We start from the raw sequence: 14,957 nt of genomic DNA on the forward strand, positions 1-14,957 counted from the left end.
ACTTTTTTATGTGGGTCCTCGCTAATAAATATATTCACAATATTTTGCCAAGATATATATAGTCAATATACATGTGTGGTAATTATCAATATATGTTGTTAATATATATTTATGTACATTACCAGTGATATTGTCAATATATACTACACATGTACATAAATATAATATTGTAAATATTGGTATATATTATTGAAAATATATTTTATATATTTATATAAATATATTGTCAATCATATTTATATACCAATATATATGTTATAGAATAATATGTTATATATAGCTGTCAACCTAGAAGTCAATATATATTTCAAACACTCCTTGGATTAATTCAATGATATCATTACACATATTCCATGCTTTTATTTAGTTTGTTCAAATACTAATGTTTCGAGTGGAATATTCTACATACATATTTTGACACAATAAACATTTGTATTAACAGAGATGGAGGACGTGATTCCCCTGTCTTGTGTAGCCCCTTTTAGTTTTATAACTAATCATTTTATTTCTCTTTATCAAATTGAAATACATTGTGCTCCTACAATGCAAAAAGAACCTAATACTAATAGTAGTACTAAAACTTTTACTTCAATTATTTTACCATTTCCCGAGCCATGTTATCACGTATTAAAACATGGTGAAGTAAAGTTAATAGGTTATTATTCTTAAAACTCAAAGTAAGTAATTTTGCCATTCCAAAGTTTAATCTAGGGCCCTATAAATGGGTTTAATTTTGAATTCTCAAATCATTTTTCAATTCTCTCTCTCTCTCTCTCTCTCTCTCTCTCTCTCTCTCTCTCTCTCTCTCTCTATATATATATATATATATATATATATATATATATATATATTATATTTGGTTGCAATGCAATTTTATTTGTACTAGTACAAATGCATGGGAGTGCAAATGAGGAAAATGTCTTAATTTTATTTTGGGATTTACTTTATTATGCTTCATGTCTTAATTTACTTCTGAAATCAAACAAAATAAGCTAAAATTTAAAACAAAAATAGGTCAAAATTTACAGTCAAATCATTTGCACTGCCATAGTTTTGCATTAGCATAAATTTATTTGCATTGTAACCAAACACAACATTAGGCTTAATTTAAAAGGAGTACAAATGAAAATATGTACAATACAAATACAAGGCTTTGCACTCTACGTATTTGTATCTGTACCCTTTCCAAACTGAGCTTTAAGAATAGTATAAAAGTTGCATGGAATTGAGATGAAAAATAAAAAGAAAAAAGAAGAGAAATTGGTAATGCCTTAGAAGGATTAAACAAAGTATCAATAGTAGAATTTGGATTTAATCCTCACAAAACTGTTCTCCCATTGTCCTCACAGCCTTTTGGAGCTATCCATTGGGAGCATCTCATTGTATGTTTTTATTGATGGGAAGATTTTCCTAATGTTATAAAGGGATGTGAGAACAGTGTAATCCTAATTCCCAATAATATGTGTTATGGTTAAAGTCAAATACCCATTTTTCATAAAAAAAGAAAAAAGAAAAAAGTGAGAAGTCTTCAAACCTCCCTTTAGGTCTCTAATAAATGTAAAATCATTTTCTAATTGGACATTAACCTCCCTCATTGACTAACATGGTTAGATAAAAACCATCACTGATTTATTTTGTAGTATTAAAGGGATATCAATGCTTTGTTGAAATTTCAATAGTGTCCCTATTTATATTGACTTCAACTTAAATGGAACAAACCGCCTACTGTGACCTGCCTTTAAAAATGTGTAAAATGCTCATCATTTCCTAAAGTCAAAGGAAAATGAGAGTATCTTGTACATGCTTCACCTTTATCACCTATCATCCAATATATGTCCAATAGATTGACTATGTGGCAATTGAAAATTCACATCTTGAAACATAATGCACCAAAATTCCCTCTAAAATCCACTCTTGTTAACCACAAGTCATCATCAATTGGGGGTGGCTCAGTTAGTATGCTAGCCGGTTTGCTCCAGTATAGAGGTGAATTCAATTCCCGCTACCATTAACTTTGGGGAGGGGGTTATTAGTAGTGCATATCACCAAATACCAAGAAAAAAAAAAAAAAAAAACACATCACTCATCCAACAATTCTTGTTTGCTTAAATTTTTTAAGGGTAAATTTCTGAAACCTCCTCTAATATTTCTGAACGTTGCTAAAACCTCCCCTATGTTTGATAATTGTAGTCATCTCCCCTAAACTTTTTGACATAGTTGCAAGTAGACCCCCTTTGTTAAGAATTATTTAAAAAGAGGCATGAAAATATCCAAAATACCTATGTAATTACTTTTGACCAAATGTTTATTTTCCAAAATTTCTCCTCATATGAATCACTAGCCCAATCCTGACAACCCTGTGGGCAGCCCCATCTTGACAACCCTGTGGACTTCATCCAACTATAACAGGAATGTTCGACTATATAAAGGCATCTCTCCCTCGAGGTAAAAGACTTTTGGACTCTCAACTTATTTCAACATCCCTTCCCTTCACCATGGTCCAAACTAGTCTATTCTCCTCAGCTCGTCCTGACCGATCGCCCATCTCCCTTACTGACTTAAGCATTAGAGTGTTTGCCCAGGGAACAACTCCTTGGGCCTCTGATCCTCTCTGTGATTGCATATTACCTCGGTGCACGTCTTCATCCTTCCACCTTGGCCTCGTCTAGTTGGCAGGATTTATCTAATTGCATATGTGATTCGAAACACCCCAGATCGGACAACATTAGATTGGCATTGTCTGTGGTAAACATACAAAAACCCTATTCCCTATTCTCTCTCTCTCTCTAAGCAACAAAAACAATCATGCCTGAGAACACTCCCGACAGATCTGGAGCCCGTTCCCCATCTTGGGGATCACATTCACAATGCAACTCCCCTCTGCTAGAAGCTCAACCATAGGCCCAAGCCAACCCCAACTAGTTCAATGCTCTACAACAGAAGGTCAACCGTATAATCACAATGATAGAAGCACTGGGACAATAGGGACAAATCCCCCTAGCCACACTCCCAGCTGTGTAGCTAATCCTCGAACCGAGGACCCCAAAAGGTGCCCTACAGAACAGTCGAAGACTAGGACAAAGCGTGAGCGACCCCAGCCATCTCGGAAGTCCAACTCCCAACCTCAGACCCGAGCCAACAACGCTCACACTCGGTCCCACCACACTAGTACTTAACTCCCAGCCAATGAACAACTCGGCCAACACTCTCACCACCAGCAACCGCAAATCTTGCTAGCCGAGTCCAGTTCCGTCTAAGACTGACGAGCAAAACCTAAGATTAAGAAATCGGCAAACATCAGTCAGGTCATTTGGAACACAAAGATCAGGAGTCTGTGGGAAAGACTGGACGAGCTAATGTGTAGTCAAGTAGACTATAGCGTGGCCCCTCTAAAGAACTAGTTTTCAGAAAAGAGATCGTGGACTAGCTCCCCCCCACGAGGTGGCAACCCCTGCAATCGAGAAGTATGATAGGACCTCAAACTCCAATGACTACCTCGAAGGATTCGAGGTGGTGATGATGCTACATGGCTCTTCCGAAGGCTTCATATGCAAGGCTTTTGTTGTGACCCTCTAATGAGTGACCTAAATGTGGTACGCCACCCTACCACTATGGTCTATCACCACTCGGGAACAACTTGAAGCTCAATTCCTAGCGCAATTCACCACTAGTCGACAACATTAGGTGACCTCGGCTAGCCTCATTCAAGTGCATTAGAAAGAAGGGAAGACGTTGAGGGACTACCTGACAAGGTTCAACATTGATGCCCTCCACGTCCAGTGCTTGGATTAGTCAGTAGCCATAGCCACCATCATGAACGAACTGCACTCATCCAAGTTTAGTTTCTCCATGGAGAAGAATCCTCTTCCCACTTTGACTGCATTCATGATGCACGCGTAGAAATATATGAATGCCGAAGAAGCGTAGGCGTTGCGTAGATGAGAGTAGGAAGCTCAACACGACTGAAAACATTGAGATCGGGATGATGGAAAGACAAACTATGATGGCAAAAGGTTTGACTGTCTTGGAGACCGCATGCCAAGGACCCCACCACTGACATATCGTAACTTCACCCCACTTAACATGTCGCGAACTAAGGTGTTTATGCAAATTTGTGACCGCAACTTCGTCTGATGTCTAGAAAAGATGAAGTCATAAGGTAACAAGAGAAACTGGGATAAATACTATGACTTCCATTGAAATCACGACCATGAGAGGGAGAGCTGCTGTGACCTTCGTCACCACTTGGGAGACCTCATCTGATGGGGGTACCTCGGCAGGTTTGTGGACATCAAAGTGCGAAGACCGAAAGAGAAACATGGCCATGCTGAAGCACCCACAATCTAATCCCCTATGACCAGGGCCATTGCCGTCATCTTAGGCGGAATGGCCTTGGGAGGAGACGAGGAGCTTTGCCTTTGAATAGTGGCAAACGATAAACGAAGAAGTCTAGAAGCCACTAGATTTTATCTTCATCCGAATTGGCTCAGGAATGTAGTGATAATGAAGAAGGCCAATGGCAAGTAGAGGATTTGCGTTGACTTCACCGATCTTAATCGGACTTGCCTGAAGGACAATTTCTCCCTGTTGAGGATAAATCAGCTCATCGACCAACAACGGGGTGCAAACTCCTGAGTTTCATGTACGCCTTCACTAACTATAACTAAATCTAGGATGCAACTGGATGACTAGGAAAAGACAACCTTCATCACTGACCGAGGTCTTTATTGCTACAAAGTGATGCCCTTCGAGCTTAAGAACACCAATGCCACTTACCAAAGGTTGGTGAACCGTATCTTCAGAGAATAGCTTGGCTGGAATGTGGAGGTGTGCATGGATGACATGCTAGTGAAAAGAAAAAAAAAAAGTGGAGCAATACTTGGCCAACTTAGAAGAGGTCTTCGGTTTCCTAAGGCAATATCACATGAAGTTGAACCCAAAAAAGTGTGCATTCCATTCGAGGTTGGCTCCAACAAGTTCCTAGGGTTCATGGTCGCAAAGAGAGGATTAAAGTGAATCCAAAAAAAATCCAAGCCATCATTGACATGTAGTTGTCGCGGACGCATAAGGAGGTGCAGCTCCTCATGGGTGAATAGCCGCCCTAAACAGGTTCATGTCAAAGTCCACAGACCACTGCCTCCCCTGAGGAATGTGAATGATTCTTTCAAGAATTGAAACAGTATTTGAGTTTGTCGTCTATGCTGACGAAGCTGAACCCTGGTGATTAACTCCTACTTTACCTCTTTGCTAGGGACGAGGCGGTCATCTCAATCCTAGTAAAGGAAAAATGCTAGACTTAGAAGCCGATCTACTACGCCAGTAAGGAAGCTTAGGCCCTACATTCAAGCACAGAGCGTCCGAGTACTCATCGACTAACCATTGAAGTAGATATTGCAGGGCCAGAGACATTAGGCCAATTGAATAAATGGAGTGTAGAGCTTAGCGAGTTTGACATCGACTACGCCTTGGCGCACCATCAAGGCCCAAGCCCTAGCTAACTTCTAGGCCAAGTGCACCTTTTCGGTCCAGGACCCAATCGAAGGACCCCCAGCTTGGACACTCCATGTCAGCGGTTCATCCAACCAACAAGGGAGTGGTGCCGATTTTATACTCCTCCGATTGGATGACATCATTCTCGAGTACAAACTATGGTTTGAATTCAAGGCCTAAAACAATGTAGAGTACAAAGCCCTAATAACTGAAATCTACCTTGCATGGGACATCGAAGTGAACCGATTTGAAGTCTTCAACAACTCCCAGTTGGTGGTGAACTAAGTGAATAGGTAGTTTGAGGCACGGGAACTCGCCATGGTGAGTTATCTACAGAAGGTGTAGGAACTAACCAGGCAATTCAAGCACTTTTCCATACAACAAATACCTAGAGCCGAGAATGCCCGAGCTGACGCTTTAAACTTGCAAGTTTGCCACAAATGGATCTTGAGAGAACATTTTAGATGGATACCTTAGCTCACCCCAACATCTTTGAAGCGGCTTTGGTAGTTCTTTCAATATAGCAAGAGTCATCCTGGATGGACCCAATCACGCAATATCTGTAGAATGGCACCCCAATGCCTGGACCATAGCATACAAAGCCCTCTAGCAAGGCTACTTCTAGCCCACCATGAAGCAGGATGCAGCCTAACTTGTCTGAAAGTGCGGCGGCTATCAAAGGCACTCCAATCTGCACCACTCGCCAGTGGTCCTATTGACATTGATTCCTACCTTGTGTCCCTTTGCTTAATGGAGTATGGACATCCTCGGAGCCTTCCCTATTGCGGCTAATCAGAAGAAGTTCATCCTTATCATTGTAGACTGCTACACCAAGTGGGTTGATCTGAGCCCCTAGAACACATCATCGTTCAAAATGCTCAATGCTTCCTATGGAGGAACATCATCTGCCGTTTCGGCATTCCTTGGGTGATCATCACTGACAATTGATCACAGTTCATTGACAGGAAGTTCAAAGCCTTCTACACCAAGCTAAGAATAAACCTTCGCACAATGTTAGTGCACCAACCTTAGAGCAATGGACAGATTGAAGTGACCAACCGAACCATGTTGCACAACTTGAAGATGAGGCTTAATAAAGCCAAAGGCAAGTGGGTGGAAGGTATGTCGAGCATTTTTTGGGCTTACTAAACCACACCAAGGACAACCATCGAAGAGACCCTATTTAGTCTGGTGTTTGAAGTCGAGGTAGTGATCCTCATAGAGATTGGATCCTATACACTCCAAACTGAGCTCTACAATGAAGAAGCAAACAACAAGGATCTACAAGACAAGCTTGATCTATTGGAAGGAGCCTGAGACTGAGCATACATTATGATGGCAACACAATAGAAAAAGATAGCCAAGTATTATGATGTCAAGTTCCATAGAAGAGAGTTCAAGAGAGGGAACATTGTTCTCCACAAGGTTATCATACCTAAACTTGGTGAAGGCAAGCTCGGTCCCAAATGGGAGGGGCCATACAGAGTAACAAGTAGGGGTGGCCATGAATCGGGCTTCTCATGAGCTATTCGAGCTCAGCTCATGAAAAGATCAGCTCGGCTCAGTTTAAATTAAGCTTCAAGCCAAGCTCGAGCCTGATATATAGGCTTGTTTGCTAATCGAACCAAGTTCGAGCCCAGTGAAGCTCGACTCATGATGCTTGCGAGCCTAATCAAGCCTAGTATAATAAATAAATAAATTTTATTATACATACAAACATACATATACAAATACATATGCATATATATATATATATATATATAATAAATAATTTTTATTATATATATTACTTTTATTTTTTATGTATAATAGTAAATAATTTTTTGTATGTAAAATAAAAAATGTTTTATATGTGTAATTTTTATTTTTTTTAAAAAAGCTTGGCTTGTAGTCAAGCTTGAATTGAGCCGAGCTCGAATATCCAAGTATTCGGCTCGACTCGGCTTGAATCCAGCCCTAGTAACAAGGGTGCTCAGATCGAGTTCTTATAAATTGGAAGATCTAGATGGTAGGTCAATACTGAGGAGCTTGACATCGAGAACTAAAGGATGTACTACTAGTAACTGGTGCCGAGCACTAACGGTGGTCAAACCATTTTTGTACTATGCATTGAGAAAAATAAAGAATCTCTTCTTCCTCAGCCAGTTGAGTAGATACGACTACTACACACAACACAGAGGCCCAACCAACCTTTAATGGCCGAGGACCGAGGACCACATCACACACGAAGGCCCGACCAACCTCTAACAGTAGAGCCCCTATGACCGCACAACACAAAGGCCTAACCGATCATTAACAGTCAAGGCCCTAGGTTCACACAAGAGGCCCAACCGATCTCTAACAGCTGAGGCCCTAGGACTACACGGCACAAAGGCCTGACCGACCTCTAGCAATCAAAGCCCTAGGATCACGACAGAGGCCTTATCAGTCTCTAATGGCTGAGGCTTGAGGACCACGGCATGCACTCAGACCTATCCCAAGCTGGGCACAACTGGAATGGTACCCCTAGTAGTTATGGATAGAGGGCGGCTACTGAACTCCGCACTCATAGTCAACCTCATTAAAAACTCCCGAGCACCTTCCCACCCAAGGTCGAGACAGAGTCGGCTGAAGACCAAGTGCCATTGAACTCCCCATTACGACGTTTGAGAGCTTGGAAGCACCTTGGCCAGCATGACCTCGAGGTGGTCTAATAGGAATTCTCATATAAGTCACAAAAATGGAGTCAAAAAGAAAATAGTTCTCATCCATTCCAAATCAAGTCTTGTATAAGGAAAAAGGTCAGCATTTTGAGTTGTAAATCAAGGCAAAAGAAACAAAAAAAAAAAAAAAAGACAAGGCTAGGGAAACCATAGTTGTCACTCCTCGTTAGAAATGTTGTTGGCACGGGTATGCTCCTTGGACACGGTCGCGGCGTCGGGCTGAGCATGTTGCTCTCTAGTGGTCTCCTTGGTGTTCCATGAACTAAACTTCTCCATGATAGGGTCTACCTCGAAGCACAAGCGTAGGACCCTCCTCTCGCATCGAGCAAACCTGGTTTGCCATGAGTCGGTGGCATAGTCATCAAGCTCAATCTGGAATGCCTTGGATCCCTTGTACTTGGCAACTGCCTCCTCCTTGGCTCAGGCCAACTTCGCCTTGGCCACCTTCCGAGCCTTGTCCAGTGGTCCCTAAGGTTATGCACTCACCTTTTCAGCTTCTTCAAGTCGTCGTCCCTATCCGTCGTGGCCTTTTTCAGCTCAAGCACTTCAACCTTCAAATGGGAGTTCTCCACCTCCTAGACCTCGACCATCTGCCAAAGACTACGCATTCAATGAACCAACATTGTCACAACACAGACAACCTGCAATGCACTGGAGTTAGCAAGCACAACAAAGAAAAAAAGGAAAAGGAAAAGGGAGATAAGGTCAAAAAGGATTACCACCATGGTCTCGTGGATAGTCGCACTCTTGAGGACCTCACTCATGTGATTGCAAGCCTCCCTCTAAACCTTTGGCAGTAGAATACCCTAAGCCAAGTTTTCAAGGGCACCTTTGATCTCTAGAGTGTCCCCCGAACAGACAATCCAGTTAGGTTGGTGTCCAACCTCCTCTTCCACCTAAGCTAGGGGGGACTACGCTCTCAAGACTCCCCCAGGGATTCAGTTGTTGTTGGACGTGCTAGGGTGCCCCCCTTTAAGTCATTCTCCATAACATTGCCTTCCATTGGACCTTGGGCTTTTTGACTACCAAGGAGTCATTTCGCTAGAGCAGCGTTTTTGTTGGGTTGCCACCTTCCTCTGCACGGCAACATCCTGCATACGACTTACTCGCTTCTCCTCGCTTCTGTTCATAATCAAATCTACAAAGGAAAGAGGCACCAACTGCTTAAGGCCAGAGAGAATGTGAAAAGCTTACACTAAGTCAGGACATACCAATCGTGGGCTTCATTAGCATGACGTGAACAATATTGCAGACGAGGTATTGTCCTATACATGCATCCTTACTATCCGCCGTATGGTTGCTATCTTTTCTCTGGAAAACTCGGCCTTAGTAGGAGCCTTCACCTTAGTCCTCTGGACCGGCAATTCAATAGGGAATGGCTAGCCCCCTTGGTAGTGCATGAAGAAGAACCCCTCCTTCCAATGTTTCACCAAGGAGGGGGCCTTGACGAGCACCTTGGTGTTTAGCTGAGCTGAGAAGTAGTAGTAGCCATGCTAGTGCTTTTTCAGGTGTAGAAAATATGTAAACAAGGGCAGGGTAATGTCTATTTTATGAATGGTATAGTAATAAAGGAGCCCAATGAGGTACCTAAAGGAGCTCGGCATGAGTTAAACATGTTGGATGTGATGCCACCTCAACACAGTCACAATTCTAGTATCAAGGGGAAACCTCAACCCGGCTATTAGGTTGTGCTCATAAACACAAGTTCACCAGGACAAGTTGAGGTTGCCTGTGATTATCCCGGGACACCTCAATTCATATTCCTCGGGAATACAATACATCTCTTTGAAATGGACTAAAATGACCACTGAACCTTGGAGGGGTACCAAGCTCCTACTTGGACACTATCTCTACATCGGCCTTGTTAGTCTCCCTGATGTCAGCCCCCTTAGGAACCTCGACCTCCTCGGCCTTGACCCCCTAATTTTCAGGTCCCTCGACCTCGTCCGTGTTGGCATTTGTCTTCGGGACCGTGAGTGTGGTAACCTTTGACTGAAGCCCTAACTTGGACTCACTAGCCATGGAGCTATTAGAACTGGAAGAAAAAAAGGACAAACAAGAAAAGAAAGACATCTTACTGAAGTAGGGACGACAAAACACCTAAAGCATTAGATGAGGACTGAGCACAATCGAGCACCTACTGAACTCCAAGCTCGCTTTCACTCAAAGATGACAAAATAAAATGGATAACCCCCCATCCTATATGGAGGTAGCCAATGGGTGAGATTAAATCTAACCAACAGCTCAGATGCACCATCTAAGCCATTGGTGCATGCAAATGATGGGTCAACCAACCTAGTTTGGTCCATTGACCCAGTCTGACAAAGCTTTTATCGCCCCAAAGAAAAGTTGAAGTTCTTTAGCCAAGGACTCAGTAGCTCTTCCTCTCCACCGCAACTGAGCACTACACTCCTTGACTTTAGAAGTGTGAGAGTGGTATTCGAGCGGTGCCTTAGTTGCCAAAGCTGCCACATGTTAAGCCTCCATGGTCAATGTCTTCGGACCACATCAGCATGCCACGTCGTAGCCGCATCATGAAAAGACATACCGGAGAGGTGGAGTCCCACAAGGACAAGGAGACATGCCCTATTGAGGAAAGGGGGACCTCTCAGAAACCTCGATGAACGGCCTCATCTCGATAACCCCATGGACCTTATCCAACTACAACATAGATGTTCAACTATACAAAAGCATCTCCCCTTCGAGGTAAAGGACTTTTGGACTCTCAACCTATTTCAACATCCCTTAAATTCACCACGGTCTGGACTAGTCTGTTCTCCTCAGCTTGTCCTAATCAATCAACCATCTCCCTTACTGACTTGAGTGTTAGAGTGCCTACCCGGGGAACAACTCCTTGGGCCTCTGATCCCCTCTATGTTGAAGATTACCTCAGTGCACATCTTTGTCCTTCCACCTTGACCTTACCCAGTTGGCAAGATTTATCTGATTGCATCCTCAGTTCAGAACATCTCAAATCGGATAGCATCAGATGGTATGTTTAAATCCAGTAGTGTCAACCCAAAGGTATATTCAAGTCTATTTGAAAAACATAGTGCACATTTAAGTTTGATAATTTTTTAAACCTCTTCTAAAGCTTTTGATCATTGCTAAAATCTCCCCTGAAGTTTGATAATTGCAATGACCTCTCCTTAACTTTTTGACATAGTTGCAAGTAGACCCCCTTTATTAAAACCCTCTAACAAGAGGCACCAAAATGTCCAAAATATTCATTCAATTACCATAGAGGCTGGTTTCTACAAAAAAATAAAATAAAAGATGTTGAATAAACAACAAAAAATAGAGAATTTAAAGTTTCAGCTTTACCTTTTAAGTGATTGATATGAAGGGATGGAAAATATATAAATCAATTTCAAAAAAAGAGATTGAAAGGTTTGGTCTAGCGATTCATACGAAGAGAAATTTTGGAAAATAAACATTTTGGTTAAAACTGAATGTATGGGTATTTTAGACATCTTTATGTCTTTTTTTAGAAGATCCCAATAAAGGGGGTCTAGTTGCAATTATATCAGAAAGTTCAAGAGAGGTGATTGCATTTACCAAACTTCAGAGGAGGTTTCAGGAATATAACCTTTTTTTTTAACATCATGCTTTGAAAGTTAAGGGTGGAATCCTTTTCATAAGGGATATTCAAGAAATATGATAACTCTAAAGGGCGGTTTCAAGCGTTTTCTAGTTGGCATTGACACGTGGACTTCAAAGGATATGGACTTTAATTGGTTAGAGCTTTTGTGTGTGGGAGAAAGTGAACAGAGAGAAGGGTTAAGAAATTTCATGATGGGCTTCCAATCATCTATAAGAATGGGAAGTATCTAATTTAATTCCTTCTTGTTCTACTAAATTATTTCAAGTTTTCTTCTTGTGTCTTATCAATTTCGTTTGGGTCCCTTATCCCTACTCCTTTGGTTAAGATCCCTCAAGTTTCATCCTTGACCTCTTGAGTGAGGATGTACATGCATTGTGTGGCTATCCAACCCGAAGGGGGGATGGATTGGATATGGATGGAGTTTGGAGTCGCCACCTAAATTTTTGGAATTGTGAATTTAGGAAAACCCAGGATTTTCAATCAAAACAATATTTTTGTTTTCTTGTTGACTCGTTACCCAATGGGGATGGGATTCTTAGGGTCTAGGGACCAAGGTACAGTGTGGTAAGGTGTTAGGCACCCTACACGCGCCTGGTTAAACCGGCCTCTACTTTACCAATGTTCCAAGGAAGATTTAACAATTTTGGGCATAGATTAAGTATATCAATTTATCAAGGAGAAGAACACAAAGTTGCAATTCTAACTATTCAAACAAAATCAAATGCTAAGAAAAAAACAAGCAAAGACAAAATGATTCAATGAACCAATTATGCTAGCAACTAAGATATGTTATGATAGAAAAAAGTGAGTTTACTAGGTGAATGCACTATTTTAAATCCCAAATGCAAGATGGCAAGAAATGACTCATGAATGTGTGAATTGCTGAAGGGCAGTTAGAATAGGTGAAAATTGAATAAAAGTTGACAAATGCAAAAATCTCGAAGTTTGATTGTAAATCAATGCTTATGCATGAACAAGCAAAGAATACCTAGTGTCTTATTTAAAAGAGCTATATTTCCTACCTTGAAAGGGACTTGAAATGATGACCAATCCATGAGACTTAAAAATTAAAGGAAAAAAAAGGTGGTTCAATGAGACTAGATAAAAAAATAGCTAAACAAAGAAATGGTGGGCTATTTTTAAATTCAAAGCTTCCATGTGTCCCACTTAAAATCTTAACAAGATTGAAATTTAATGTAGAATTCCTATTATGCCATGGATGAGACCTAGTCTAGACTCTATACAAGTGGCAACATTTGTTTGTCAATCTCAAAATTTTTCTTAGCATTAAAAGGGATGAAATGAGCAATGTGAAGAGAAGTAGCAAGACTAAGTTAACCGATTGCTAAGTAAAAAAATGTTAATTATACCAATAAGTAAGACAACACTTTATCTATCGGACTCGGATGCATGCTAATGGGTTAATTCTACTCAACCATTCAAAAGAAATCGGAAAATAAGAAAATAGATGAAACTTGAATAAGAAGATAAACTAAATTGTTTGAATGGTTAAGAAAAAACTATCATACCTCATAAACGATTTCAGCAACATTAAAATTTTGAATCAACAATTTTAACCATAGTTGCTTCCTAAGTATGTACTGTTGAATACCCTATGCATCGAGGATAAATCTCTAGTTACTGGATGAATTTCAAGTCATTTAGGAGGTCATGTAGCCCAATTGATGTAGAGTTGCTGATGTATGCTTATGCGTTCTGTTGTAGTTTACTTGTTTCGAGAATTCTTCATTCTTCATGCTTCATACCATAGATGTAAGCATGACTTAGAGGATTCTCGGGCTGTAATACTGATATGAGAAGAATCTTGGGAGGTGAGAGATGGTGGAGAAAGAGTGTAGGACATGGGTTAGGGAAGCTTGGGACTACTTATGTAGCCCAATTGATGTAGAGTTGCTGATGTATGCTTATGCGTTCTGTTGTAGTTTGCTTGTTTCGAGAATTCTTCATTCTTCATGCTTCATACCATAGATGTAAGCATGACTTGGAGGATTCTCGGGCTGTAATATTGATATGAGAAGAATCTTGGGAGGTGAGAGATGGTGGAGAAAGAGTGTAGGACATGGGCTAGGGAAGCTTGGGACTACTTGGGACATGGAGGGGGTATTCTCTAGGCTACTCGGGGTAGAGATCTCTCCCTATAAGCTAGATTGTATCTAGGTTAGATTGTCTGTCTAGAATGTGAGAAAGATGTGGTATTTATAGATTTTTTGAAAGGGGAATAGAGGGCTAAAATGGGAGGCAAGAGAAATCAATGGCTAAGGTTTAAAGGGTTTTTTGGAGGGAAATTGATTGAGAGAATGGGCTATCAAGACAGATTTGGGAGAGATCCTCACAATCAACCAAGACAGAGTGAAAGATTTCACCAATTTATCTAAATTGGACATTCCAAGTTTATGTGATTGGTTTGATTGATTGGAGGCTATTAACTAGTCAAATCTTGGATTTTTAAGATGCTTCTAGAGGCTGAGAGGAAGTTTTGATCATGGGATGCCCTAGGTTCGAAATTGTGGTGAAGGAGATTCCAAACGGAGGGTCTAAATCGAATCTAGATTCGGGTCACAATATGGAGGGGCTAACAGTGTTGGAATTGAATGATCTTGGTACCATTGGACTTGGAATTTCGAGTTCCATCCATCTAAAATGTTGGATTTTAGATTTCATGAGGAATTGGGCTCAAGAACAAAAATGATCCCGATTAAACAATCGAAATATGTTCTGACTTTGGGTCTTGAAATGAAGGGGTAAACGATGTTAGATTTGGGTGATCTTAGTGTCATCGGATTTGGATTTTTGGGCTCTACATATTTGTCATTTTGGATTTCTAATTTGATATGAAATGAGTTTTATGATCAAAATGACTCTGAGGATGATTGGAATTAGTTCCCACTTCGAGTCTTAGGGTGATAGGGTAAACGATGTCGGACTCAAGTGGTCTTGGTGTCGTCGAATTTTCAGGTTATATGTACCTATGGTTTTGGATTTCTGATTTGATATGAAATGAGATTTAGGATCAAAATGGCTCTTATCAGACGATCGGAATTGGTTCTAGCTTCGGATCTTAGGATGATGGGGTAAACAGTGTCAAACTCAAGTGATCTTGGTGTTGTTGGATTTGGATTTTGGGGCTCTACATACCTATA

The sequence above is a fragment of the Nelumbo lutea genome, chromosome 1, assembly GCF_056320005.1.
Source record: "Nelumbo lutea isolate HS-2025 chromosome 1, American lotus-T2T, whole genome shotgun sequence".
NCBI lineage: Eukaryota > Viridiplantae > Streptophyta > Magnoliopsida > Proteales > Nelumbonaceae > Nelumbo > Nelumbo lutea.